The sequence below is a fragment of the Ambystoma mexicanum genome, chromosome 5q (genome assembly GCF_040938575.1).
Source record: "Ambystoma mexicanum isolate Mex_15411 chromosome 5q, UKY_AmexF1_1, whole genome shotgun sequence".
In the NCBI taxonomy this organism is placed as follows: Eukaryota; Metazoa; Chordata; class Amphibia; order Caudata; family Ambystomatidae; genus Ambystoma; species Ambystoma mexicanum.
In genome coordinates, this window is record NC_090933.1 from 940,194,534 (window position 1) to 940,222,026 (window position 27,493).

Consider the following 27,493-nt stretch of genomic DNA (forward strand, 5'->3'; position numbering starts at 1 on the left):
GTTGTGGGCTGTTGATATTGGAAACAAGTAACCATACTTCTTTATCAGTGACAATTGTGTCTCCAATCAAAAATGTACCCAAATATCTTTGGTAAATCAGGGTGGCAATAGAAAGCTCAAATTTAGGAGGAGAGGGGAAAACTAGAGGCCAAACTGGAAAAACCGATTTATGGAATCTAGGGCCCTTTAAGAATTTTACGAACCTAAATTGTTCGTGAACCTCCTCTGGGATATTGACCTGCCAGTTATCAAGCAAGGCCAAGTAAGGAAAGTTAATTCCCACAGTTATGACTTAGAGACAGTGGAGCATAAAAGATCTCTGCACATTAATATTAGGAGACTATCATAGGAGGGTCTAGACTCGGGGGCATTCAAGCGAGAAAAAAGATCACTCCAAAACCAATATAGAAATTGGTTGAGGAGCAAAAAATACGAGCAAAGTCAATCTGATGGCCTGTTTATGTTGAAAGCAGTGGCAGAGGGCAACTCTTGTAATTTCTGGGGGTATCATAAAACAGCAACTACAATTCGAAGTTGCAGTTCAATCAAATTGCATCCTGGAATCAGTCTGAACAGAATACTATACAGGAATCTTTGAGGAAAGAAATACTAGTAGTGGTGTACTTCCTCCTAAATTGAAGTGGGAACTCATTGAAGGCCTTATATTCACCTCGTAGAAATCAAGGGCGACGGGGCCAAATGGACTCACAAAGGACATGGACTCACAAAGGACATGTTGCGCAATGCAGTGGGTACTTTGACTTCTATCTTTCTTAATTTATACAACATAATAAAAACATGTAAATGCCCAGAGTCATAGAGCTCATCATTAATAATCCCCATCTATAAGAAAGGAGACCGTGGGAACCCAGCTAACTATCGCCCGATAGCTTTAATGGATATTGAGATCAAAATATTTGCTCGAATTATTCTAAAGGAATTAGTGAATTGGGCGGAACGGGCAAATCTTTTTTTGAGGTTCCAGACGGGATTCCAAAAGGGACTCTACACCACACTAAATGGTCTGGTCCTTAACATTCTTAATACTAAGCAAGATAAAGATATTCACTTTTATGGGGCCTGGATAGACTGGTCTAGTGCGTTTGACACTATAAATCGAGGAAAAATATGTTGCAAATTAAAATATTGGAGTATCCCTGATGGCCTTTTGGCTATTATAATTCACATTCACAATAAAACCAGTATACAGGTAAGATTAAGCCTAGGTGATTTGTCCATGCCAATCCCTACGGCCAAATGTTTAAGACGGGAATGCATTGTTGCACCCTGTCTTTTTAACCATTTTTTGGCTGCGAACCCGGAGGTCCTTTAAAATGAAGTAACAGTATCTGAGATGGATGGGGATGCAGATCTTACTCATACATCAATCAGACCAACTCAGAAAGTTTGGCAAAATCACAACTGTTTTATTTGCAAGTTAAAACGGGGAGTACAACACTGATGGGTTCCTCCAAACATTTAATGAAAAAACACAACTTGATACAAAATATTTGTCATAAGTGACGTCATACTACATGGCAAAATAAGAAAACATACTAGTGGAGTGATAGGCTTAAAGGGAACATCTAAGTATACTTTCTATAAGAGCGAGGATCGGGATTGGATCTCTAAGGTAAAGTGGACAACTAAGCCCACCCCAAGTGCAAGACATCTTCCGTGTCACATGGCCCTCTACAATTGTTTGGCATGCTTGTACCCTTCTGGAATATTCCACTCTCTAGCAGCACGCAAGCTAGTACCCCTGGTGCTGGGGGGTTGTCCTGGTCATGCCTTCCCACACAATTAGCCCAACATTCATCATCACTCCTCCGGTCGGGCCATTCAATTACTGCGTTTGAACTCAGACTTGCGAAGGCTCACTGTGCTCGAGAATAAAAGGGAGTGAAGGCATGGCCTTATCTTCTAGTCTCGGTTTAGCTCGCCCCAAAGTCTCTTTTAATCTGACCATGTGTCTAGAGACCACGTTTTGAGCTCCTTTGTTGTATTTAATACTATTAAATGAAGAAAACCTGGCACTTCTAGTGTTTTCCCATTACACCTCACACAGGGGCTCCGCTCGCTTTTCACGTTCATTGCATCTTCTCAAGTAGATAACCAGGCTCTTGGCGGCCAGACTCTGGACACTGGGCCTTCTCTAATCTTCCTTTGCAGTTGGCTATTCTATTCTGCTGCGCCACACTTTCAGCCCTTCATTCACGGGGTCCAAGTTTGCTGAAATGCATCGAACAGCCAGATTCTATACACACATATTGGTGGCACCACCTGCAGTCTATTCACTACTTATAGCCAGCCTTATGAATACTTAGTCTACTTGCGTTACTGCATCTGTACATTTATGAAATGGCTTTGCATTTTCTTCAGTGCTTCTTCGCACGTACAATCTTCATTCCGCACATAAAACGTTGCTCAATTCTTTACTTCGCCATCAGATTCTACAAGGTCTATATTCTTTCTTCATTGGCATTTCTTCTGGGTGCATCATCTCTGCCTCATGTGATGTCACCAGGCTTCTCTTTCACTCATTTTCACACTTCTTCTGGAACTACCTTTATAAGACTGTCCCCTCTTTGCAGATACATATAGAGTTTTCTCAAAGGATACCTTGTTTCAAGTAAACTCTTTGCGGTATAGGTACCATTATTGGCTTTGCTCATGTCGTCACTTCCGGCTGCCAAATATATAGGCAGAATGAGGGTGGGACTTCCGGTAGAGGTACTTGGCTCCTCCTCTACAGCTGATTTGTGGAACAAAATAATCACATACAATGATTTTGCCCAGAATTGGTGATCTAAAGACGACTTGTTTGGCCTATGCGGATGAACACGTTACTTACCAAACTGGTAACGTTATTTTGACTGGATGTTACTCCAAAGTATTCCTCATCTATGACATGTAATGTCCACAGCTGTGCTGCTTCGGAAATTCTTTCGGCAGAGAGTACACTTGCGACGATGGTGTCGGGTCGATGTCCCTCGAAGGCCAGAGTCGAGGGTGACGTTATTGGATGTTCTAAGTAGCATGCACAGCGCCAGTAGCATTAGTTCATGTTTCTCCCCCCCTCACACCGTGTGGCCCACATGTCCAGAAACACAGCATCGACTGCACTTAGTCTTGCAGAACGTAAGCTGTAATGGCATGGGAAATTCTTGAGAGGGGTAGGCTGGGAGGGCGATGAGGAATACGTTGGAGGAACATCCAGTCAAAAGAACGTTATCAGTTTGATAAGTAACTTGTTCTTCAAATGGATTGGGTCCTCCAATGTATTCCTCATCTATGACAGACTCACAAAGCAGTAATCATGATTGGAGGAGGGAAAATAATGTAGACATAACCAATTAAATGGCAGAGTAAAGCACCACCTTACAAAAGGCAACATCCCGAGCATGGGAAGTATCCAGTGAGTAATGCTTAACAAACGTGTGTGTATAGAAGACTACGTTGCAGCTTCACAGATATTTTTCACCGGCACACCCCTCTGGAGGGCTGTCGAAGCAGCAATGCCCCTGGTGGAATGAGCCTGCAAACCCTCAGGAGGGTCCTTACCAGCCACCCGGTAGCATTCCGAAATAGTGAGGATAATCCACCTAGACAAGGTCTGCTTAGAAGGAACAAGTTACTTACCTGTAACTGTTGTTCTCCAGCATGGGTCTGGCATGGATTCACATGCTCATGAATATTCCCCGTCGTCAGGCTGGGAATCCTCGGTAAAGAAAAAACCAGTATCAGTTTCGTTTCTGATCTGTCTTTCGTAGTAATAACCAATCACTGGTCTCTGCGTCATACTGACCACAGCCAATGACTGCCCTCTACCTAAGCACCGCCTCCGGCAGCCATCTTCAGATTTGGAAGCACGTGAAGTGGCAGTATGACCAAGTGAAGAGCCGCAGAGGGGTAGGCGGGAGGGTTCGCATGTGAATCCATGCCAGACCCATGCTGGAGAACAACAGTTACAGGTAAGTAACTTGTTCCTTCTCCAGCATGGGGTCTGGCATGGATTCACATGCTCATGAATAAAGAATACATAGCAGTACACACATGCACAACCACGGGAGGTGGCAAAGGCTCAACATTAAGCATCACATTAACTCAACATTAAGCATCTTACCTCCTCACCAGGCTCACCTCAGGCGAACAGGTTGCGCAGCACTGCTTGGCCGACCCTGGACTCCTCCCTGGAATCCCGGTCGACGCAGTAGAATTTCGTGAAGGTGTGCGTCGACCTCCACGTAGCAGCCCTGCATATGTCCAGCAGGGGCACACCAGATAGGAACGCCGTGGTAGCTGCGATCGCTCTGGTGGAATGGGCTCTCGGACGGCCAGGCAGCGGTCGGTTTGCCAACCGGTGACAGTACATGATACAGCCGGAGAGCCATCTGGAGATGGAAGCCTTCGAGAGAGCCTTCCCCTGATTGACAGGTCCAAAGTTCACAAGAGTTGTGACGTCTTCCGAAAACCCTTCGTGCGGTCCACGTAGAACTTCAGCGCTCTAGCTACATCCAGCGAGTGCAAAGTCCTCTCAGCCGGCGACGAAGGCGACGGGAAGAACACAGGTAACACCAAGGGTTCGTTGAGATGGAAGTCCGACGGTACCTTGGGCATGAAGGAGGGGTGCGTCCTGAGCACTACCCTCGTGTCGTGGAAAGTCAAGTACGGGGCCTTGCAGGAAAGGGCCTGGATCTCTCCCACTCGTCGTGCGGAGGTGATGGCCACGAGAAAAGCTGTTTTCCACGATAGAAACTTCAACGGGGCCGAGTGCAGAGGCTCGAACGGAGGTCCCATGAGCTTGGTCAGCACCACGTTGAGCTCCCACGCCGGGGCCGGAGCCTTCACCGGCGGGAACGATCTGAACAGTCCCTTCATGAACTCTTTCACCAGACGATGAGACCACAAGGACGTCCGGCCCGTGGTTCTGGTGTATCTGGAGATCGCAGCAAGATGAATCTTGATGGACGCGTGTGCCAGACCAGCTTTGGCCAGCGTCAGCAGGTACGGCAGTACTTGGGGAGCCGTAATCCGTAGAGGGTTAATCTTCTGTGCGTGGCACCAGACAGAGAACCTCTTCCATTTGTGTCCGTAGCATTTAAGAGTCGAGGACGCCCTGGCCTTTGCAAGAACCTCTCTGCAATCGGCCGGTATGTCGTATCCTCCAAACTCTAGCGCTGCAGGAGCCAGGCCTGCAAGTTCAGCGACTTCGGGTCGTGGTGGAGGATGGCGCCTCCTTCCCTGGAGAGTAGATCCGCGTCCGCCGGCAGCTTGATCGGCGGGGACGCTGACAAATCCAGAAGGTCCGGGAACCATATCTGCCTCGGCCACGCAGGTGCGACGAGGATCATCCTGCACCGTGACCTCTTGAGCTGGTTGACGAGCCGGATTAGTAGAGGCAAGGGAGGGAACGCGTAGAGGAACAGGCCCTCCCAGGGGAACGAGAAAGCATCGCCCATGCTCCTCGTCTGGGGAAACCTGCTGGCGAACCTCCGGCACTTGGTGTTCGTCGCCGTCGCGAACAGGTCGATCTGGGGTGTGCCCCACCGTCGGAAGAGGCGATCCACCAGATCCTGCCGTAGTTCCCACTCGTGGCACGAGCGCAGCTCCCTGCTGAGTGAGTCGGCGATGGTGTTTTTTATCCCTGCCAGATGAAACGGCACCAGAAGAATCCCTTGGGCGACGGCCCAATGCCACAGGTCCTGCGCCTCCTTGGACAGCGCTGGGGACCTGGTTCCGCCCTGTTTCCTGATGTAAAACATGGTGGTGGTGTTGTCGGTGAAGATCCTCACCACCTTGCCCTTGAGGGATGGAAGGAAGGACCTGAGGGCCCAAAACACTGCACGGAGCTCCAGGACGTTGATATGCAGGGACTTCTCCGTCGGGAGCCAGAGTCCCCTTGCGTGCAGATTTTCGGTGTGCGCTCCCCACCCTTCTAGGGAGGCATCCGTGGTCACAGTCACCTGGTGGGCTGGGGTCTGGAAGTCCATGCCCGCCGTCAGATGCGCGCGGGTGCCCCACCACCGTATCGCTCGTCGAGCTTGATCCTTTCCTCGAAGCTGCCCGTCGTCTGGATCCAGCGCGCATCCAGGAATTCTTGCAACGGGCGCATCCGGAGCCTGCACATGGGAATGAGGTAGATGCAGGAAGACATCATCCCGAGGAGGGACTTGATGGACCTCACTTTGGCCGCGTCGGCCACCAACATCCGTTGCACCTTGCCCAAGATGGTCCTGGTCCTCTCCTCCGACGGGGAGGCCAGAAGGGACACTGTGTCGAGCCTCGCTCCCAGAAACAGAGCGTCTTGCGCGGGTACCAGGTGGGATTTGGCGTAGTTCACGGAGAATCCCAGGTCCGTGAGGAGTTGGACGGTCCTTGCCGTGTGGACCACGGCGAGCTCCCTCGTCTTGGCGCGGATGAGCCAGTCGTCCAGGTAGGGGTAGACGTGAATCCCCTCGCGGCGCAGCTGCGCCGCCACCGGTGCGAGGCACTTGGTGAAAACCCTGGGTGCCGACCGTAGTCCGAAGGGAAGGGCTTTGAACTGGTAATGACGCCCTTGGACCACGAATCTGAGGAATTTTCGGTGCCCCTTTAGGATGGGAATGTGGAAGTAGGCGTCCTCCAAATCCAACGACGATAGGAAGTCTCCTTCCTCCAGCTGACCCAGGACGTGCTGGAGGGTGACCATCCGGAACTTCTGCGCCTTGATGAACTTGTTCAGACGTCGCAGGTCCAGGATGGGGCGCCATCCTCCCGTCTTCTTCTTCTTCACGAGGAAGTATCGCGAGTAGACTCCGGAGCCCCGAAGCCTCTTTGGGACGAGTTCGATGGCGCCCTTTCTGAGCATCGCCTTTACCTCCCGGAGAAGTTGAGGGACGTGAAGTTCTTTCCTGGCCACGGGGGGGACGCGCGGGCACCTTCTTTGAAATTCGAGCGCGTGGCCCCGGGCCAGGGCGTCCAGCACCCAACGGTCGGTGGAGATGGACTCCCACACGCTGACGAAGCCCGCCAGCCGGCCTCCCACCGGGGTGCTTCGGTGGGGGCCCGACCCCACGGCCGGTTCAATCCTACTTGGACGCGGCCTTGCCGCCTTGACCTCCTTGGCGACGACGGCGGGGTCCGCTAGACTTGCCTCGTCCTCTGTAGGTCTCTTGCGACGACGAGCGGGCCGCTTGACGGTAGGAAGCGAAACCGCCGCCGGAACCTTTGGAGGCGCCCTTGCCTCCGCCGCTCCGAAAGGGCGTCCGTCGTTGCTGCAGGACTCCAAGGGCCCGGGCCGTCTCAGTGTCCGCCTTGATGGCCTGAAGGGAATCGTCCACTGTCTTCCCAAACAGGTTGTTCCCGTCGAAAGGCATGTCCAGGACTCTGGTCTGGACGTCCTGCCGAAAGTCCGTAGCTTTGAGCCATCCACGACGTCGAAGGCAAACGCCGTTGCCCAGCTGGCGGAACCCAGTGTCGGCGATGTCCGTCGCCACGGTGATGGCGTGGTCAGAAGCCACCTCACCTTCCTGCAGGATCTCAAGGGCCTCCGCCCTCTTGTCGTCCGGCAGAAAATCCAGCAGGGGAGCCATCTTGTACCAGAGCTCCCTGTCGTAGCGGGCCACGATAGCCAAGGCGTTGGCCGCTTTAATCGTCGTCGCTGCCGACGAGATGACTCTACGTCCCATAGCATCCAATTTCTTTCCCTCGCCGTCCGGCGGGGAAGTCGACGTGGAGGCCGCACCCCCCCCCCGCTTTCTTCCTGGCTGCCGCGGAGACGACGGAGTCCGGGGTAGGCTGCGCCCGGAGGCATAGGGGGGCCGTGTCCGGGACCCGGTACTTTTTCTCGTACCGGTCTCTTCTCGCTGGCGTCGTGGAAGGGTTCTTGAGGAGGGAAAGGCCCTCATCCCAAATGTCGTCCAACAGAGGCACTGCGAGGACCGTCTTCCTCTTGGCCTTGCGCCGCTGATAAAGGAAGCCTTCCTTTTTCTTCTCCTCAGGGCAGAGTTGGAAAAGCTCGGAAGCCCTGGAGATCATGGAGTGGAAAGATCCGATCTCGTCGGGCGGAGAAGCCCTGGTGGGAGGCGACGACGGAAAATCCTCGTCGTATGCCTCGTCGTCCGTACCCGTCGCTGCCGTGTCAGTCCCCGTATCATCCCCTCGGGTGGACGGGGAGGAGGGCTGGACGGGGCGCGACGGTTGAAAAGGAGGTGGTGGATGGATCCTTCTTTTCTTGGTGGGGGGAACACCAGAAGGTCCCGGTTCTGGATCCCCCGACGGGAGAGGTTCCTCCGTCGGTAACGGTAGCCTCGTCCTTATCTCGGAGCATAAGGACTGTATGGCCAACAAAATGGCCGCCGAGTTGTCTTGCGGCGCTGGCAGAGGGGAATCCGACGGGCGAGCAGGGGCCCCGTCGGTATCCTCGACGATGTCGTCGTCGTCACCTGCGTCGGGGTCCATTCCGACGGGCTGGCCTTCTTCCACGCCTAGGCCGTGGCTTAAGACCTCGATCAGTTCCTCTTCTGAGGTTGAGGCCGACTCTACGACGACGCCCTGCCCCCCCTTCTTCTTCCCCACGGAGGGTTTCACGGGGGTCCTATCGATGGGCACAAAGGAAGACTCCCTCCGAGGAGGCAGGGAGATTCTGGGCCCTGAGGTCGCCACCACTGGTGCAGCCACCACAGGCTGAGCCAGGGCCGCCGCGACCGTTTCGATAGAGGGCTTGGTCGGATGGATCAAGGCCTTCACCACCTTAGGTGCGCTCACCGCCTTATCCTTGAGGGAGGGGGCACTGCCACGCTCCTCCTCTGCCTTAGAGCTCGACCGGGGCCTCTCCAGGAGCTTCGCCGGGTGCTCGGCCTTCCTCTTACCCGACCCAGAGCGTTGGCTCGTGGTTGATGGTGCCGGGGAGGGTGCGCCCTGCCTGGCGCCCGTAGAGCCCGACCGTTCGGCGCTCCCGGTGCCAGCGGACTCGCGGTGCTTGGCCTTATGTTGGGCCCCCGTCGCCGGGGCGCCCTCAAAGGTCTTAGAAGACCGCTCGGATTTCTTCTTCTTCTCGCCAGACGGGCTCTTACCCTCCAGCCAGTTGGCGAGACGTTGATGGCGGTCCTTCATGGTCCGTTCCGACATGTTGCCGCAAAACGCACAGTCCTTCTCCACGTGCGTCCTGTCCTCATGAAGGCAGTAAAGGCAGAAAGAGTGTTCGTCCTCCTTGAAGACGTTCTGCAGCTGGCATCCAGGGCAGACCCTGAACAGCTTTCCGGGCGTCGAGCTTCCCTTCTCCTGGGCCATCTCCGAGATCGGGCCTGAGAAGCTTCTGGAGTCCTCCGAAGTGTAGCTCGACGAAATCTTCACCCTTGAGGGGCACAGATGAATCCGACACGGGTCCCCGTAGATCGGATATAGGATCGGTGGAGCTTGAGGCTCTTTTGACCGAAAGAATCGAAGTTTTTTTGTGAAAAAGCGCGAAAAATAGCACTAACGCTCGAGAGCAATAGCACGAGGATCCCAACACATGAACGTGCGGTAAAAATCTGAAGATGGCTGCCGGAGGCGGTGCTTAGGTAGAGGGCAGTCATTGGCTGTGGTCAGTATGACGCAGAGACCAGTGATTGGTTATTACTACGAAAGACAGATCAGAAACGAAACTGATACTGGTTTTTTCTTTACCGAGGATTCCCAGCCTGACGACGGGGAATATTCATGAGCATGTGAATCCATGCCAGACCCCATGCTGGAGAAACCGCCTATCCTAATCGGTGTCCAGTGTACCCCACAAAGAACTGGTCGTCCACTCTGATCTTGGCCATTCTAGAGAGAGAAAAACTCAATGCTCTTCTATGATCCAACCTATGCAGCCATTCCTCTTCCTTACTAGGATGAGGAGGATAGAAAGCGGGGAGTACCACCTTCTGACTCAAATGAAATTCTGACACACCTTAGGTAGAAAGGACAGACGTACTCAATACAACCCTGTCCTTGTGGAACAAAGTAAATGGTGGCTTGGAAGAAAGTGCCTGCAACTCGCTCACTCTTCGAGCAGATGTAACTGCAACTAAGAAAACTGTTTTAAATGTCAACAATCTGAACGGGTAAGAGTGCAAAGGTTAAAACAGAGCACTCATTAGAAATCTCAGAACCAAATTAAGGTCCCAGACCAGCACCTGAAAAGGCAACGGCGGGAACACATTTGTGAGCCCTTTCAAAAACGCAGAGATCAGTGGAATTTTAAAATAAGAGCATTCCTCTGTAGAGCGCTTAAAGATAGACAGCGCTGCCAGATAACCTTTAATGGTGCCCACATGAAGACCCCTGTGGGCCACAGAAAGCAAGGAGAGAACCTCCGGAATCAAGCACTGAAAAGTATCAACAATCTTTCCTCTGCACCAGTCGAAAAACTTACGGCATCGGTACAGGGACTTGGTTGCCGGCCTCCTGGCCGAAAGCAACACCTCCATCATGCCATCCGGGAGGCCCCAATCCTTATATCTCAACTTCTCAGAAACCATGAGTGAAGGTTGAATGTCTTGACCTCTGGATGGATAACCCGACCTTCATCTCTCAAGAGTATATCTTCTCTTAGGGGCAGACATATTGGAGGACAGATGGACATGTCTAGAAGGTCCGGGTACCACGCTATCCTGGCCCAATCTGGAGCAATGAGGATCATGCGGTTCCCGAAATGTTGCTACCTCCTGAAAACTTGAGGGATGACAGGGATCGGAGGAAACGTGTACAGTACGGGAAGAGCCACTCCACGACGAACGTGTCTCCTAGATCTCCACTCTTGAGGAAATTCCCTCGAGTAGTACCTTTCACACCTCCGGTTGGCACCAGTCGCGAACAGGTCCACCGCTAATAGAGAGACTCCCTCGTGAATTGCCCAGTACCAGAGCTGCATTGCCTTCCTGCACAGAGGTAGTGACCCTACACCACCTCTCTTGTTGAGGTAATGCATCGCCACCGAGTTGTCTGTCATCAGGACATTCTTCCCCCGTACAGACGGCAGGAAAGCCTTCAGCGCAAGTCTAATGGCTCTCAGCTCCAAAAGATTGATATGAAGTCTGGACTCCGATGGAGACCAACGACCGCTGATGGACAGATCGTTGGCATGAGCTCCCCACCCGGTCAGGGAAGCGTCCATCACTACCGTGACATCCGGCCATGGCTGCCAAAAAGGCTCCCCTTTCATGAGATTTGTCTTGTCGGCCCACCACAGAAGCTCCTGCGAGACCAAGAGCGGAACATGAAGGAGATCCGACATCTTGCCCGAGAACTGGGACCATTGAGTCCGTAGAGCCCACTGAAGGGTTCTCATTCTCAAGCAGGCCTCTGGCACCAGAGAAAAGCAGGATGCCATGAGGCCAGGCAACCTTAAGAACTGGAAATCCGGAAGACTCTGGGCTTGTTGAAATTTTTGTGGCCATCTGAAGAATGTGATTAACCCTCACCTTGGGTGGCGAGCAAATCCCCAAGGACGTGTCCAAAACTGCCCCTATGTACTGGAGCTGTTGGTAAGGTGTCATATGTGACTTCTTGAAGTTGAGGGAGAAGCCCAGCTCTGTGAAGGGAGTGGCAGGTGACGCCGAGATGATTCAAGACTTGTTCGGGAGAACGCGCCCTGATTAGTCAATCGTCCAGGTAGGGGTAGACTTGAATCCGCCCTCTCCTGATATGCGCTGCCACCACTACCATGAGCTTGGTGAAGACCCTCGGGTGGAGGTGAACCTGAAGGGCAGGACCCGAAACTGATAGTGCGAGCCGCCAACTGTGAACCGCAGGTATTTCCTGTGCTTGAAATGGATCGCCACGTGAAAATAAGCATCCTGCAGGTCCAATGACACCAACCAATCCTGAAGTTGGAGGGCCTGAAGGATCTGAGAAAGTGTGACCATCTTGAACTTGTCCTTCCTGAGGAACTTGTTCAAGTATTGTAAGCCTAAGATGGGTGACAGTCTTCCGTCCTTCTTGGGAATCAAGAAATAAGGGGAATACCAACCCTTGTTCCGCTCCGCCACAGGCACTGGTTCTATAGCGCCTTTTTCCAGCAGGGTTAAAATCTCCTGCACAAGGAGGGGATCCGGAACCTGCAAAGAGTGGTTCCACAGTTGCTTGTCATGAGGCCGGCAGAGAAAAGTGAGGCAGTAACCATGGGCTATTGTATCCAGAGCCCACGCATCTGAAGTAAGGGCTTGCCATTCTTAGAGATGCTAAAATAGCCTGCCCCCCCACCGGAGAACAATGACTCAAGGCCTCAGAGCAGTTTAGAAGCAGCTGCAGCAGTGCCTGATGGCAAAGAGGCAGCTGCCTGAGCGGCTTTGGCACCCCTACCTCGCCCACCACGAGTGAACTTACGTTGGCCCCTTTGACGTTGGCCCCTTTGACTCTCGCCTTTCCAAATGAGGAGTAATAGCGAAAGGAAACACTCCTCCATTGCTGTCCCCTAGGACGAAAAGGCTGAGGTTGTCGAACAGCTGCGCCCAAAGATTTAGCAGCTGCTTTGGAGGTCTGCAAGGCATGTTGAGAAGACGGGCCTGCACATTGGGTGCAAAACAGGACCTCTGCAAACATGCAAATCTGTGCATCACGGTGCTTGTAGCTATGGACCTTGCCACACTATCTGCAGTGTCTAAACCAGACTGAAGGGATTCACACATGGCATCCTTGCCATCCTGCACAATAACTAGAAAGCCATCCCTTTCTTCCCCTTCAGGAATATGCTCAGCCGCCAGCGAAATACAATTCCACAGAGTGTGTGAAAACCTTGGTAAGGCACAAGTGGAGTTGGCCGAAGTCAGTGCCTTACTCCCAGCAGAAAATACCTTGCTCGCCCATCCATCCATGCGTTTATCGTCCCCATCAGGAGGGATGGTAGGGTACGCTGCCTGCTTTGAGGTGGCCGTAGCTGCCTGAACCACCAAACTCTCGGGAGTGAGGTGTGTGGACAGGTAGCCGGGTCGCTACTTGGATGGGCGTTATTTTTTAGATAACGACTTGTAAACCGCCGGAATAGTCTCCGGGGCATTCCAAGTAACAGCCACCCTGTTTTGCAATGCAACATGAAATGGCAACCCTGGGTCAGTGGACAGATCCTGATCCAAGATGTCGGTAAGATCATCTTTATTAAATTGTACCGGAGGCCTGGACCAACCCAGGTACTCCACAACCCTCAACATCAATCTCCGATAAGAAGAGTCGGCATGATCTCCAGGCTCTGGCCTACCAAACTCCATCTCGGGAGATGTGCCAAGGCCACTGGTGTCATGCAAAGACAGACGCAGATCCTCAATCCAACTTTCCTTGGAAATTAGATAGTTCGGAACATCAGGAGTCCCATATGGAAGACCAAATGGACCAACCTAATCCTCAGACCTTTCTTCACCTTCATAGATATTTTGGAGGGACTGAAAAAACTCCTTTCTGAGGAGAGGAGTACACCTCTCATCAGGAACAGGTTTAACAGACTTAAAAGAAGCCTTCCTTGGAGGACCCATAGCCATAGGGGCTTCCACCAGTAAAATCTGCCCAGGAGGCACTGATGGCGTCGACAACTCCGACGGTGACAACGTCGACAACGGCTCTGATGGCTTGACCGGGGGTAAGGACCCGACAGACGCTCTCGACAGACATGGTGCCAATGGCGTCGGCAACTTCTTCGACGACTTCACAGGCTTCAACGGTTTTGCTGGAGACGAAGACCGCGACCTGGCACATCTCTGGCTATCCCACAATGCCTTGTCCGAGTGGGACCTCGACTGCTCCCGATGCTCATTGCGCCGGCTACCCGGGTCCTAGGGCGCACGAGTATCCGGTCGAGACAGTTCCTTGCCGGCTTCTACTGAAGGCGTGGACGGAACTGTGCCCCGAGATTTGAAAATCTGCAACATTTGCTCCCAAAAAGACTTCCATTCCTTGGGGGTTGAGGATTTAGTAGGGCAGGCCACCTTTTTCAGGTAGTCATCATCCGACGGGGAAGGTGAACGGTGATGCCGCTTCTTAGACCACCTCGACAAAGAAGGAAGCGTGGCGCAAACCGCTCTGGGATCTAGATCTCTTGGACTTCTTCCGACGAGGAGCGTTCCCTCTCGACTCGTCGTCGACAGACCAGTAGACTTAGATTTACGGGGTTTGGAAAAACAGCCCATCGTCAATTTCCCCTTATGCTCCCACAAGGCCTTGGCATTCAAACAACTGACACTTCGAGCAGTCGTCCGCAGCGTGGTCCTCGCCCAGGCACCACAAGCAAATGCGATGCTGGTGCGTGATGGACATCTTGGACCCGCAGTCCGGATACTTCTCGAAGCCAGACCATGGGGTCGTCAGGGTAGAAGACGACAGGATACCGAATGCAATAGGAAACACGAGGCGTGCCGAGTTCTCGAAGCAAACACATTTGCAGAAAAAACTGAACTGAGGCTACAAGCGCCGTGCGTGCTACTTATAACATCTGATGATGTCACACTCGATGGAGGCCTTCGAGGGACATCGACCAGACGCCATTGACGCAAGGGCACCCTCTGCCGAACAAATTCCAAAGCAGCACAGCTGTGGACATTACATATTATAGATGAGGAATACGTTGGAGGACACAAAGAAAAAGCTCTTGCATACCTATTGTAGACTGGCCATCTTACCCTTAATCAAGTCTAATTCCCATTCTAACATATGGAAAAGAGATCGATAAATGGGCTTTGATGATCAACTGGGTTCGATTAGAGGGTCTGATCTGGAAACAGGTTTTCAATCTACCACAATCACTTCCTATGACTAGGTTAAGGTACGAGCTAGGTCTGCAATCACTGAAATTTTACACAGAACGGCAAAGGATCATGTTGTATAGATCTATCATGACCCTGGTTAAGAACACCGTCTATGAGGACATAGGCAGTCTAATGTTAACACCAATGTCTGCTTGAGAAGACTAAAACATGATGCACTAAGTACAACTATGAATTGTCATTCCTCTGAAAAAGAACTGAGGGATAACCTATTAAAACTTTTTAAAAACTACGAGTGAAATTGATTGGATAGAAACAAGGTCATCATTCATTAGTATGAAATGTTTTGAGAGTTTTGTAGTAAATGACAAATCCTTTGGTTATCTGTTGTCGTACCTGAGAAGGTTTCCAAATCCAAGCTAGAGGGCACATATTTTTAAAGGTTCCATCTTAAATTATAGACCACAAGAGCACTATTGAACACAAGGAATACAGGCCCAGTGAGTGATGGTGTTTGCAACCTTTGTGAGGAGGGGCACAACAGAATGTTAAATATCTCTTAACGATATTAACGACGGTTGAACGCTCAAAGGACTGTACACTTTTCACATTTTGTTCATGTTGATTGGCTACATTCAGATGAATTCTGGAGGTGAATGTCTGCTGGGAAGGAAACCATCAATGGAAGATCGTAGATTTCTGGAAGAAATTGAGTTATTAATCAGACTTTAGTGTAAATCTATCTGCGGATTATGTTGGGACTATGTATTTATTAATTCTTTCCTTTTATCCTGATGGATTTTAACGTTTAAGTATGATTGATTTGGCCACTTGAAAAAATTGATGCGTTTGTCTTTGCTGCGTTTGATTTTGTTGTATTGTGAAAAGTCATATGTTGACTAAACACAAATAAAATAAAAAAATTGTAAAAATAAAAGGTTTATATATATATACAAGAAGACCAAGAGATTATTGGGTAAGTACCATCATAAAGCATATAAACACATTACAAAAACAACACTATGCTTTAAATACACAGATCAAAGCACAGACCTTATTAACACCTGACAATATTTATAGGTAAGTCAGACCTTAGTATACACATTCAGTATAGGGCACTATATTCTTGGGGAGTAAAACTTTTGTAATACAAGGGTAGTAGACCCTGTCAGTTATGCAGTGACACTCGACAAGGAAATCACATAGCCAAACAACTTGCAAATATACTTTTCTGACACACAGCTATTCTAGGCAGGTAAGACCTAATGTTATAATATTCTATTACAGTTGCTTCTTAAGATCAGTGGAACATAGATTGAGATGAGCAATAACTAACTTGTTTTAGGATGGCACACAGTTAACACAAGGCAAGTAAAACCTATATACTTTTTAAAGGGGCTATCGGAAACTTAAAGGTAAGTATAACCGTATGCAGACTTATTCTGGACAGGCTAACAGCAAGCCAGAGGAAGGAAGAACCAATTGGGGTCACTCGTACATTTATCCTAACGGGAATAGTAAAGTGAAACCAACAGCATTACCTTTGGGGAAGAGACACAACCAATTCACAGGTGAGTAACTTAACCTTATATATATTTTTCAAAATAGTGCAACACACATTCAAGGCAAGTAAGAATGTTTGCAACTGTGCACTCTCTGAGTTAAAGTTACCCACCAACTTCTTTTACAAGGAAGTAACTTTTGAACACTTGTTATATCTTTTCAAGGCAGACATTTTTTCTTATCCAGTCCTTCCCTTATTCTATATCATGAGTTCACTCAGATTCAGTAGAGGGACCCTAGTGGTCTAGGTGCCAGCTGTAGGCAGGGTGAGATAGGGTTCACATGCAGGCAAAGTCAGAGATCCAGAGGAAGACCGTTCAAACAAGTATTTCACTTTAAAGTTAGTTGAGGGTTCAGGGACTTCAGAGAAGACCCTGGGAGGATTCCACAGTAGGCGTGGGTGAACTGGATGAGTGGCCTACCAATTACAGGAAACACCCCAACGCTATACAGAAATCACAAAGGCTTAAGGTAGGTAAAATACCCCAGCCAAAACAGTACCTCAGCACAGAAGAAGAGTTCCAGCAGGAAGACTTCAGAATCTGAAGCCAAAACCCGGTCGATGGATCCCTTTGTCAAGACGACGGAAGACAGGAGTTTGAAAGGTTTTTGCAGCAGGGATCACAGGAGAAGGCTCCAAGCAATAGTTTCCTCGCGGCTGGATGCGGCTCTGTGGATTTTGGCGCCTTTTCAGGAGCACAGAAGACAGAACATCGCTGGTCGGAATCTTGTCGTTTGGAAGGACTAGCACTCTGAGGAGGGGACTTTTTGGACCTGAATCGTGCCCCTGGAGATACAGCAGGAAGCCCACAGTGTTTCAGTGAGATTCAGAAGACTGCGCACCGCACAATGGCTCGAGGTGCCAAGGTACTGCAGCCCAACAAGGTCACAGCACAATGTGGGATGGCTCAAAATGCAGGTGGTCTTCAGTCTAGTGGGTCTCACCAGGCGCAGGGTCGTCATTTTTGGAGTTCCCAGGTCGATTGAAAAGAAGGGCTTCAAGCAGGCGCCGGTTATACAGCAGGATCTCTGGTCGCAGGAAATCGTTGCAGCTGCGGTTTCTTCATCTTCCTCTTTGGTTTTGGTTCCAGTGGTCGACTACCTCTTCAGCTGAACTTCCAGGATTGGACTTTTATGCAGTAACCCAAGCCAATCAAACAGCCATGCAACATTCAAACTCAGGACAGCCGGCCTTCCAGTTTGAACTGAATTCTCGCAGTCAGGCTGAAAGACAAAGGGCTGTAAAGTTTTGGACTCCTCCCTCGCTTCCTGACCTCACAGACTCCACAGGACTCCCACCATAGATACAATTTCCCACCCTGGAGGTCAGGGAAAGGAACAAGAAAGGACAAGAAACGCTAAAATGGCGAGAAAAGAAGACCGGGCCATTTTGGTAAAATGAGCACCCATGAGTGACTTTACCAGGGCTGTGCAAACAGTCTGTGGTAAAGGTGCACCAAATTAATAAAAAGGTTCACTGCCACCAGCCATTAAAGTTAAGTCTGTCCTTGTAACATAAATGTTACATTTAAAATGAGAAAGGATATACTTATTATCTCCCCAGCACTGCACATAAGGTGGGGGGGGTGCTCTCACCTAATAAAATGTAAAAGGGATCCAAAGATCCTTTCTACCCTTGGGAACTGTAGTTCTCACAAGGTTAGCCAGAGAAAGTTAAAAGGGGAGCCCGTAGGGCAACCCAGCAACAATAGGCGCTTATTGCCAAAAAGTTGTCAAAGAGGATAACTTTTAAAAAGGCACTAGTCTTAAAAATGACACCCATAAAAAGAGTAAAAGATTCTGTGAGTGTGGAAAAAGGTTCCCACTCAGAGGTATTAAGGAAAAATAATTCACCAGTAAAGCAAAAGGTTCTGGGGTTGACACAGGTAAGGCAGATGTATCATGGCTATAAAAATCTTATCCAACAGCTATCCCTAATGAGTATCCAATTTAAATGTTCTGCTGATAGCTTAGAGTATTTGCAAGTCCCTAGTGCGAAGTACTGTTGAATTTGCCAGGGCATCAGTGTTTGGTAACATGTCTAACTAAGGCATACTCTAACCATACCTTTAGCATCGAGGCAAGGGTCCCAGGCCATGTATTGTAGCACACTGTCACATTTACTGTGCGCTCCCATACAGAAATCGAGACATACATATTTGCTACTCATATGTTAGATTGCTGATTAAAAAAATAATTATTTAGCAATTATGACTAATCTAATTTATGCCTTGGGGTGGTCTCTGAAATCTGACCACCAGGCCAGATTTTAGAAATCCATCCTAAAAACTTCCTTCAAAAGAAAGTGGTTCGAAGGCAGAACGGAATTGTGAGGGAGATGGTCTGGAGGGAACTGAATGTAAAGGATACAAGATCCTTTTGAACGACCTGTAAGGCCCAATCATCAGATGTGATGCAGAACCATTCTGAGCTACATTGGGAGATTCTCTATTCCACTGAAGATTCGTGGAGGAAGTGTTCCTCACAGTAGTTTCACACATGTGGGGGATGTGGATGAGGTAACACCACCTCTGAGTAACCCTTTTTCTACTCCTAGGGAAACAGTAAGACAATGCATTACTTACCGTAAAAGCATTTCTGATGGTTGTATCTGCTTAGATTCACATGCTGTGCATAGTCCGACATCCAGTGGTCACTGCGGAGTATTGCATTTTGTTTTTCATAGTCGAAAAGGGGACGTCAACAAGGCGTGTCTAACACTATCCCTATAGTGACGTGCAGTGTACCCACAACCCCTCACGCGTTGAGGTCCCTCCGTTTGTATTTTTTATGCCCCGAGGGAGCCTTCTATACGTGAGCGAGTACAGAAAACAGAGAGAGATGTAGAAAGATGTCTATGTTCCTTCCATCCGAGCGGGGAGGAAGGGTGGGCGCATGTGAATCTAAGCAGATACAACCATCAGAAATGCGTTTACAGTAAGTAATGCATTGTCTTCTGATGTTTGTTAATCTGCTTAGAATCACATGCTGGTCATAGACTAGCTAGCAGTACCCGGAGTTGGAGGTGGGTTGTGAGAAGGAACAGTAGAGAAAAGATGTCTTAATACTGCTTGTCCCACCTGGGAATCAGATCTAGGGTGAGCATCTAGACAGTTATGTTTTGTAAAGGTGTGTACAGAACTCCAGGTTGCCGCTTTGCAAATGGACTCAAGGGGAACGTTTGCAATGAATGCTATGGATGCCCCAGTGCCTCGAGTAGAGTGTGCTCTTTGCTTGAAGGGTAGTTCTCTCTTAGCAAGAGAGAAACAGAGTGATGCATTGAACAATCCATCTATATATAGTGGACTTTGAGACTGCATCTCCTTCTCTTCCTGCTACCACCGAGACAAAGAACTGATTAGTCTTTCTCAGTCGCCTAGTTCTTTCCATATAAAACATGACAGCTCTGCGCACATCGAGTGTATGCAGGCTCTTTTCTCCCAAATTGGAAGGGTTTTGAAAGAACGTTGGTAGTTCTATTGACTGGTTCACATGGAATTTTGATATGAATTTCGGTGCAAACCTTGGGTGTGTGCGTAGAACCACCTTATCTTTGTGAACTGTTACGAAGCGGTCTATAATAGAAAGAGCCTGTAGTTCACTTACTCTCCTAATGGAGGTGATAGCTATTAGGAAAGCAGTCTTAAGAGTGAGGTCCTTAAGAGTTGCCTTGTGCATGGGTTCAAAGGGTGAGCCCATGAGCCTGGTAAGTATCACATTAAGGTCCCAGCCGGGAGCTGGGTTTGCTATCGGAGGGTGTATTCTCTTTACCCCCTCCATGAAGGCTTTGATAACTGGGACTTTCCACCATGAAACCTTAAGTTGAGAGGTGGTGTATGCAGAAAGTGCCGCTAGATGGACTTTAATAGAATTGAACACTAGACCAGAGTCCAGTAAATGGGTCACGTAAAGGTTTGTGTGGGAGAGCAGTGGACTGGGTTGATTCTCTTACCTCTACACCAGATGACAAATCTCTTCCACTTGCTGGAATAGCAGTGGCGAGTGTTAGGTTTTCTAGCTTCTCTGAGAATGTCCATATATCTCTGAGGGAGTTGTAAATGGCCAAATTCTATGACCTCAGGAGCCAGGCTGCTAAGTTCATGTTCTGTGGGCATGGGTGTAGTGTCTTGCCCTTGTCCTGTGACAACAAGTTGTACGGGCAGGGCAGTTTCACTGGTGGGGACAGGGACATCTCCATCAGGTGCGCAAACCATGGTTGGCGGGCCCACATCGGGGCTATCAGTATCATGGTGACTGGTTCCTGGTGCATCTTGTGCACTATCTTGTTCAGCAGAGGAGTCGGAGGAAAAGCGTAAACAAATTTTCCTGACCATGGTATCCAGAGACCGTTCCCCTTGGAGCGGTTCTGTGGGTATCTGGAGGCGTAATCTAGGCATTGTGAGTTCTCCAGAGTTGCGAACAGGTCTATTTCTGGGAAGCCCCATTGAGTGAAGACGTCGAAGACGATGTCTTCGTGTAACCGCCATTTGTACTCCGAGGGCAGAGGGAAGTCTCTGCTGAGTTTGTCTGCTAGCAGATTGAGTTCCCCTGGTACATGTTGTGACAATAGGAACATGTTGTGTCTGAGAGCCCACTTCCAAATGTTCTGGGACAGCTTGGACAGTCGTGGAGAGTGAGTGCCCCCTTGCTTGTTGAGGTAGTACATGGCTGTGGTGCTGTCCGTGAGGACCATCACTGTCTTCCTTTGTAGGTGTGTCTGGAAGGCTTTTAGTGCCTTGAGCACCGCAAGTAGCTCTAATAAGTTTATGTGCTTGGAAGCTATGCTCGGAGTCCAAACTCCGTGAGCAGTCTGATAGGATAGGTGAGCCCCCCATCCTGTGAGGGATGTGTCTGTGGTTAGAGTGGCTTCCACTGCGGGGGTGGCGAATGGTTTCCCTATTACCAAGTTTTCCTTCGACCACCACCGTAGCGAGAGAACCAAGGCCTGCGAGACCACCACTAGATCGTCCCATTGTCCGCTGGCCTGACACCACTGGCTGTTGAGCCACTCTTGCATTGAGCGCAGGCGCGCGTGAGGTACCAAATAAATACATGACGCCATCATTCCTAGCAAGCGCATTGCTTTGTGTACCTGTAACGCTCACCTGATTCCCGCAGAGGCGCCGGTCTTGACTGGGTGAATGCACTATCTTCAAAGGTGATGTGTAACACACGGTTGGCTCTTTGGGCTGGACCTCTGTGCACTGCATGTCTGACTCGAAGAGTAAGATGTCTGCAGATAGAAAATATGGGATTAATGAACTGGGGTTATTGGGTGCCTCTCTCCTCTTCCCTTTCTCTTCTCCTGTAGAACCCCAAAGGTTAACACCCTCACCTTAGGTAAGTGAACGCCAAGCTCTCCATCTGCCTCGGGGCAGGGTGCCGTAACCAGTTTCTTCACTGGATAAGGGTGCAGGCCTCTTGACCTCAGAGGACTGCTGTCCGTCGTTAACTGCACGAACGGTAATGTCTTAAAAGTCTTTTGTAATGATATCTCTTGTTTTGCAGGGTTCCGGCGATGGCGGGCTGATGAGAGTTGAGGATCGAACCCGCGTGAGGAATAGAAGAGCCTGGAAGCACGTAAGTAAGCGCTTGTAGCCTGCTTCACGATGCGCACTAACTGTCCCTTTTATCTTGCAGGTACAAGTTCGGAGCTTTAGAGAAGCTGAAGGGTGCTGGAATACCCACTGGATTCGGCGTGGGAAGGAGTAATGGCACGTGAGTAATAAAGTTGCCCAATGTCTTTAAACGCACCTTCTTTTGTCCTTCAGATGCGGTATGCAGCGCCGAAGGCCTCCGGAGCGTGCGAAGAGCTGGTAAGCTTTTGTCTTTCAAATGCCGGAATGCAGTGCGAAGACCTCCGGAGCATGCGAAGAGTAGGTAAGCCTTTGTCTTTCAGATGCCGGAATGCAGCGTGAGGCGTTGGTGACAGCCGATGGACCAGGTAAGACATGCGCTGCCACTGAAGACCGTAGTGCTAACCTGTTCTTTCTTTGTCTTTACAGGTGCTGCTGAAGACTGGATTCCAGGATGGTAAGCCTTTGTTCCCTTAGGCCCAGGATCAGAAGCAGAAGACACGATGAGCGTTCTCCTGCAGAGAATGCAGAATAACGCAAAGCAAGATTCATCCATCGGGTGTGGTTTAAATAGCCTCCTGTAGTGCTTAGAGGTCTCCTTCCACAGCCACGCCTAAGAAAAGAGTTCCTGCTTTCCAGAAGAGTTCCAGTGTTCTGAACCTAGGGAGTGGCTCCTGCCCCACCCAACAGGGTTCAACTGGCAGGTAAGTAAGCAGCATGGTCTGCTGCAGGTAAGTCCACCCAAGCATTATGACCCCGGCGCTTCCAGCGCTGGGACTGGGCATCTTTATGAACCTGGTGCCACTGGCGCCAGGACAGGGTCCAAAAGGTCCCAATGGGGACTGGCTGGCACTCGGAACCGGGGTTATGGGTCTGCTTCCAAGGGAGTCGGGCAAGTCCTGATCTTTTGGAAGCAGAGATCATGAGAGTACCGTCACCTCTCGACCGGCCACATATTGAGGGATCTGAAACAGCATATTTTGGACCCTCTCATTGGAGGCGAAGACGAAGCCGTCCTTTGTTCGAATTAGAGCCCCTAGGAATTGTTTGATTTGGCTAGGGTCTAAGCTTGACTTCTTCTCGTTGATAGAGAAGCCCAGTTGGAACAAAAGGTCTACTGTCTTCTGGGTGTTTGAGAAGCATGTCTCGTAGGACTCCCCTGTTATGAGCCAATCGTCGAGGTAAGGGTATACCGGTATGGACAACCTGCGCAGGTGGGCCGCTGCCACAGCCAGTACCTTTGTGAATACCCTTGGTGCAGACGCTATGCCGAAGGGTAGCACTCTGAACTGGTAGTGTTTGCCCTCTATCATGAACTGTCTGTGCGCTGGCAACATCAAAATATGAAAGTATGCATCTTTCATGTCTAGTGTTGTCATGTAGTCCCCCTGAGATAGCAGGGGAATTACCTCCTGTAATGTTACCATACGAAATTTCTGTGGTTTTACAAAATTGTTCGCTGGGCGCAGATCTAGTAAAGGGCGCATGGTTAGGTCCTTTTTGGGTACAAGGAAGTACACTGAATAAATACCTTCCATTACCTGAGATAGGGGCACAACCTCTATTGCTCCTTTCTGTAGCAGCTGTTCTACTTCTTGCAGGAGGATGACGAGGTGTTCTGGTGACAGGCGTCGTTCCCTTGGAGGTCTGTAGGTGGGGGACAGATTGAACTCTATACAGTACCCGTGGGCTACGGTTGACAACCACCGGTCTGATGTTATTCCCTCCCATGCTGAAAGGAACGATGTTATCCGGCCCCCAACCGGAGACGCATGGGAGGGGACCCGAACCTTCAGGTCATTTGGTGTTACTTGCCGGGGTGCCTCTGGGGCTGGAGCCCCGGCCTCTGCCTTTGCCACAGCATTGTCCTCTTTGGTTATACTGGTTACCGGTACCCTGATTAGAGGACCAGTTGCCCGCAGTGTAATGCTGTTGCTGCTGCTGTTGGCGCTGGCCACGAAAAAAGCGCTTGTTACCAAATCCCCGCCTGTTTGGAGGCTTTGAGATTTGGTCTAAGGTCTTTATGGTGTCAAATTCTTTCTTCGCATTTTCCAGTGCATCGTCCACTGCCCTTCCAAAGAGATTTGACTCTTCTATTGGCTTATTAATGAGTGACGCCTGCGTTTCTGCCTCGAAACCGGAATTGCAAAGCCAGACATGACGCTTCAGCAGAATTCCCTGCACCAAAAGAACGGGCAGCAGTTTCTGCCGCATCAAGAGTGTTCTTAATGATGCTCTGGTCGACCAGAGCTCCTTCTGTAACTGTAGCCAATAAGCGAGTTCTTAGAGGTTCAGGGGCTTCTTCGATGTCCTGCTTAAGCTTTCCCCATTGAGCATCAGCATAGCTTGCCAACAATGTATTATTATTGGCAATCCTAATTGAAAACGCTGCCGAAGCGGAAATTCTTCTGCCCAAGGCATAAAGCTTTTCCCCTGCTTTATCTGGGGGTGCCTCGCTGGTTGACAGTGGAACCCCAGCCCTCTTCCTTGTGTTAGTCACCACTAAGGAATCTGGGACTGAGTGACCCCTGATATATAATGGGTCTGAAAAAGAGGGCGAGAACAATTTCTCGATTCTTGGATTGACCCCTCTTACCAGCGCGGGGGTGGACAGCGATCGGGTGAGTTGTCTCTTAACCGAGTTGAGGATAGGAATAGTTTGACTAGTGGGAGGTTTCTCTTTAATAATCCTTTCGACGAAATCAGTATCTGGGGGTGACCTCCCCAGTTTCAACTTCAAAATGCGCAGCTGCCTTCCTCAGTAGCGCATTGAAGGTGGGCTGATCGTCTACTGGAGATGGGTTCCTGGCCGGTGTGGTCTGAGGAGAAGAAATGTCTATAATGTCGGGGTCTGTAGACCTTGATGGCGACTGCCAGGGCTGTGAGCTACCTTCACCTGGGTGGTCCTCGTAGCCCTCCTCACCTATGTTAGTGTCATCATGAAAACCTTCTCCCTCTTGTTGGTCTTCATTATTCACAAACTCATCCTCTTCCTGGAAGTTAGAGTCCTCTTCAGTGAGGTCGTAAGAGTTCATGTCTTCCTGTAGGGGTTTAAAGAGCTTCGAGTATTTAGCCATTGGCCCCTCCTAGAGGGCCTCCCTTGGCCTCTTGGGTGTCCTATTTTCTGGGATGGCCATGAACCTGTCTAGCTTGTCCATACATGACTGGAACCTCTCTACAGTCCAGTAAGGTAGGCCAGAGCGGTCTGGGAGTGAAAAGGGAGTTTCCCCTCCCTGTAGTTGCTTAGTTCTGTCCCATAGCGTGGAAGATAGAGTCCCTTCGCCTTCTGAGAAACCTTCTCGCTGGCTAGGGTCTTCTGTCGACGGTGGGAGCTGTCCCAGCCTACCCTCTGGCGTCCTTGGCGTTTCTTTGGCCTTGTGAGCGGTTTTCGACATGTAACCTGCCGTCCGTCTTTAGAAGCTATACGCGCAAGGCTTTCGGCGATCAGCTTCTCCGTCGAGGGATCGCTCGCCGTCGCGCTAGGCAGTGCCGAGTCTTTACTGGCAACGTGCACACTCTTGTGAGGCGCGTCGCCTGAGGATTTGGGGTTAGCGCCCTTATTTACAGAAAACCCAGTCGCCGGTCGCGGAAGCGGTGGCGGGGAAGGCTTGCGACCCTTACGGTCAGCGGAAAACGCCAGTGGACCCGACGCCTCCGTTGACGCTATGGCTGCCTTAGTCTTCGACGAATGCGTGCCGTGGGGTATGTGCTTATGTGTTTTTCTGTGTTCGTCCTTGTCGCCGGGGTGTTTATCCCCATAAGCGGGGCGTGAGCCGGGCTTGTCGGGGCCGGGGACGGACGGCGAGGAGCGGGAACGCTCCTTCGAGAGGTCTACAACCTCCGTTGCGGAGGCCGTGTAATCACTGTCCTCACCACATTTGGCAGCGGCAGCTGGCGAGGAGTTAGACCTAGACATCGCATAGGCTGCCCACCTTTTGACCCTGCGGTCCTTTAAAGTTTTGGGTTAAAGTAATTTACAGGCCGCACAGCCGTCCTCTTTGTGATCGAGGGGCAAGCAACGGTTACACCATTTATGCTTGTCCTTCCAGGTAAACTTGCCCTTGCAACGCGGGCAAAACCTAAAGGGCGTCCTCTCCATAGCTGAGGGCATGAAAGGTGATTACGACCTCGAAAGAGAGGGAGGGGAAAGAGAAAGGCATTCTCAGAGTGTTAAACAAAGAAATGACCAACAACCCCACTCTCCCTACTGTGTTAGGCCGGTGAGGCCAGGCCACGTGTTCGGCAGCGCCGAAGGATCTCCTCCCCTTATCCCTCCGTCGAAGATCTTGCTCGGCGGAGAACAGCTTGGCAGGATCTATGTGATAGTTAATAATAATGAACGACCAAGGGTCGAGGAAATGATTTCGCAATGTCTCTCGAGGAGCTCCGCATAAAGGCGACCAATAACTGGGCGGAAAAAAACAATCTGAGGGACCTCAACGCGTGAGGGGTTGTGGGTACACTGCACGTCACTATAGGGATAGTGTTACAGGCACGCCTTGTCGACGTCCCCTTTTCGACTACGAAAAACAAAATGCAATACTCCGCAGTGACCACTGGATGTCGGACTATGCACAGCATGTGATTCTAAGCAGATTAACAAACATCAGAACCTTGTCTACCTGAGGCAGTCTGAACCCTCCACCGAGGGACATTACGCGCAGAGGGTTGAAACTAACAATCTCTATTGGATGTTGCTGGCAGTTGTTTAACAGCTAAGCCCAAATACTTAGCTGCCATCTTTAAGGATTGGAACCTCTGCAAAGATTCCTCAACTTTCACTCCAAAGAAATTATGCCCATGAAGAGACATATCTAGGAGCTTCACTTGTATATCCTGTGCATAACGGTAGTCTTCATCCAGAAGCGTCTTCTGAAAACCATGCTAGTAGCTATTGCACACCACACAGTCTGCTGTGTCCAGTCCCAATTGAAGCATTTGGCTGGAAGCCTCCCAGCCATTCTAGAAAATGCTTTCAAAGCCCTCTCACACCTCCCCTTCTGGGAGGTGTTTGGCTGCACTACTCACCCCAGACCAAACAGCAAAAAGAAAATGTGACCAGGGAATAGGAGGCGCTGATCGCCTTGAGGGGAAGGTTGCCTGAAGCAAAAACCTATCCTCATGCGTCCAATCTCTTTATTTCTTTGTCCTGATGCAGTTACGGTAAAGTGGACATATGCAGGTTGGCGGTGGCAGTTTGAGCCACCAATGTCTCAGGGAGGCATGGGTGGAAAGAAAAGCTGGGTCTGAGGGATCCGGCTGATGTGTTCATGCCAGTTCCCCGTCTACAGCTGGGACTAAGGCAGTTTCCATCCAGGCCTCTAGCACACCACTGCTACGATGAAAGGCGGCATTGTTTCTTTCTTAGACCCCTCCGTCCTCGATGCAAGATGTCAGCAAGTTCATATTGAACTTTAGATCTGGAAGGGGATGACCATCAATGTGTCAATCACCTCAGGCATCAAGCATTGGAAAGAAGTAATGCTTTTCTGCCCGCTCCCAAAGGGCCTTATGGTGCACGGATTGGCACAACCTGCATTGCTGGATATCGTGACCCCACCAACAAGGTAGTATAAACATATCCTATGGGGGTCGGATACAGATATTTGTCGGCCGCAATCCGCACAGGAATTGAAGCATGGGGCCTTTGCCAAA

General features: G+C 50.2%; 1 protein-coding gene across 9 annotated transcripts in view; it reads right to left on the minus strand.

Annotated features, from left to right (window-relative positions):
• Positions 1 to 27,493, minus strand: part of UBR5 (ubiquitin protein ligase E3 component n-recognin 5) — a 2,447,509-nt gene that overhangs the window by 258,602 nt on the left and 2,161,414 nt on the right. The gene's annotated exons all lie outside the window — the stretch shown is intronic.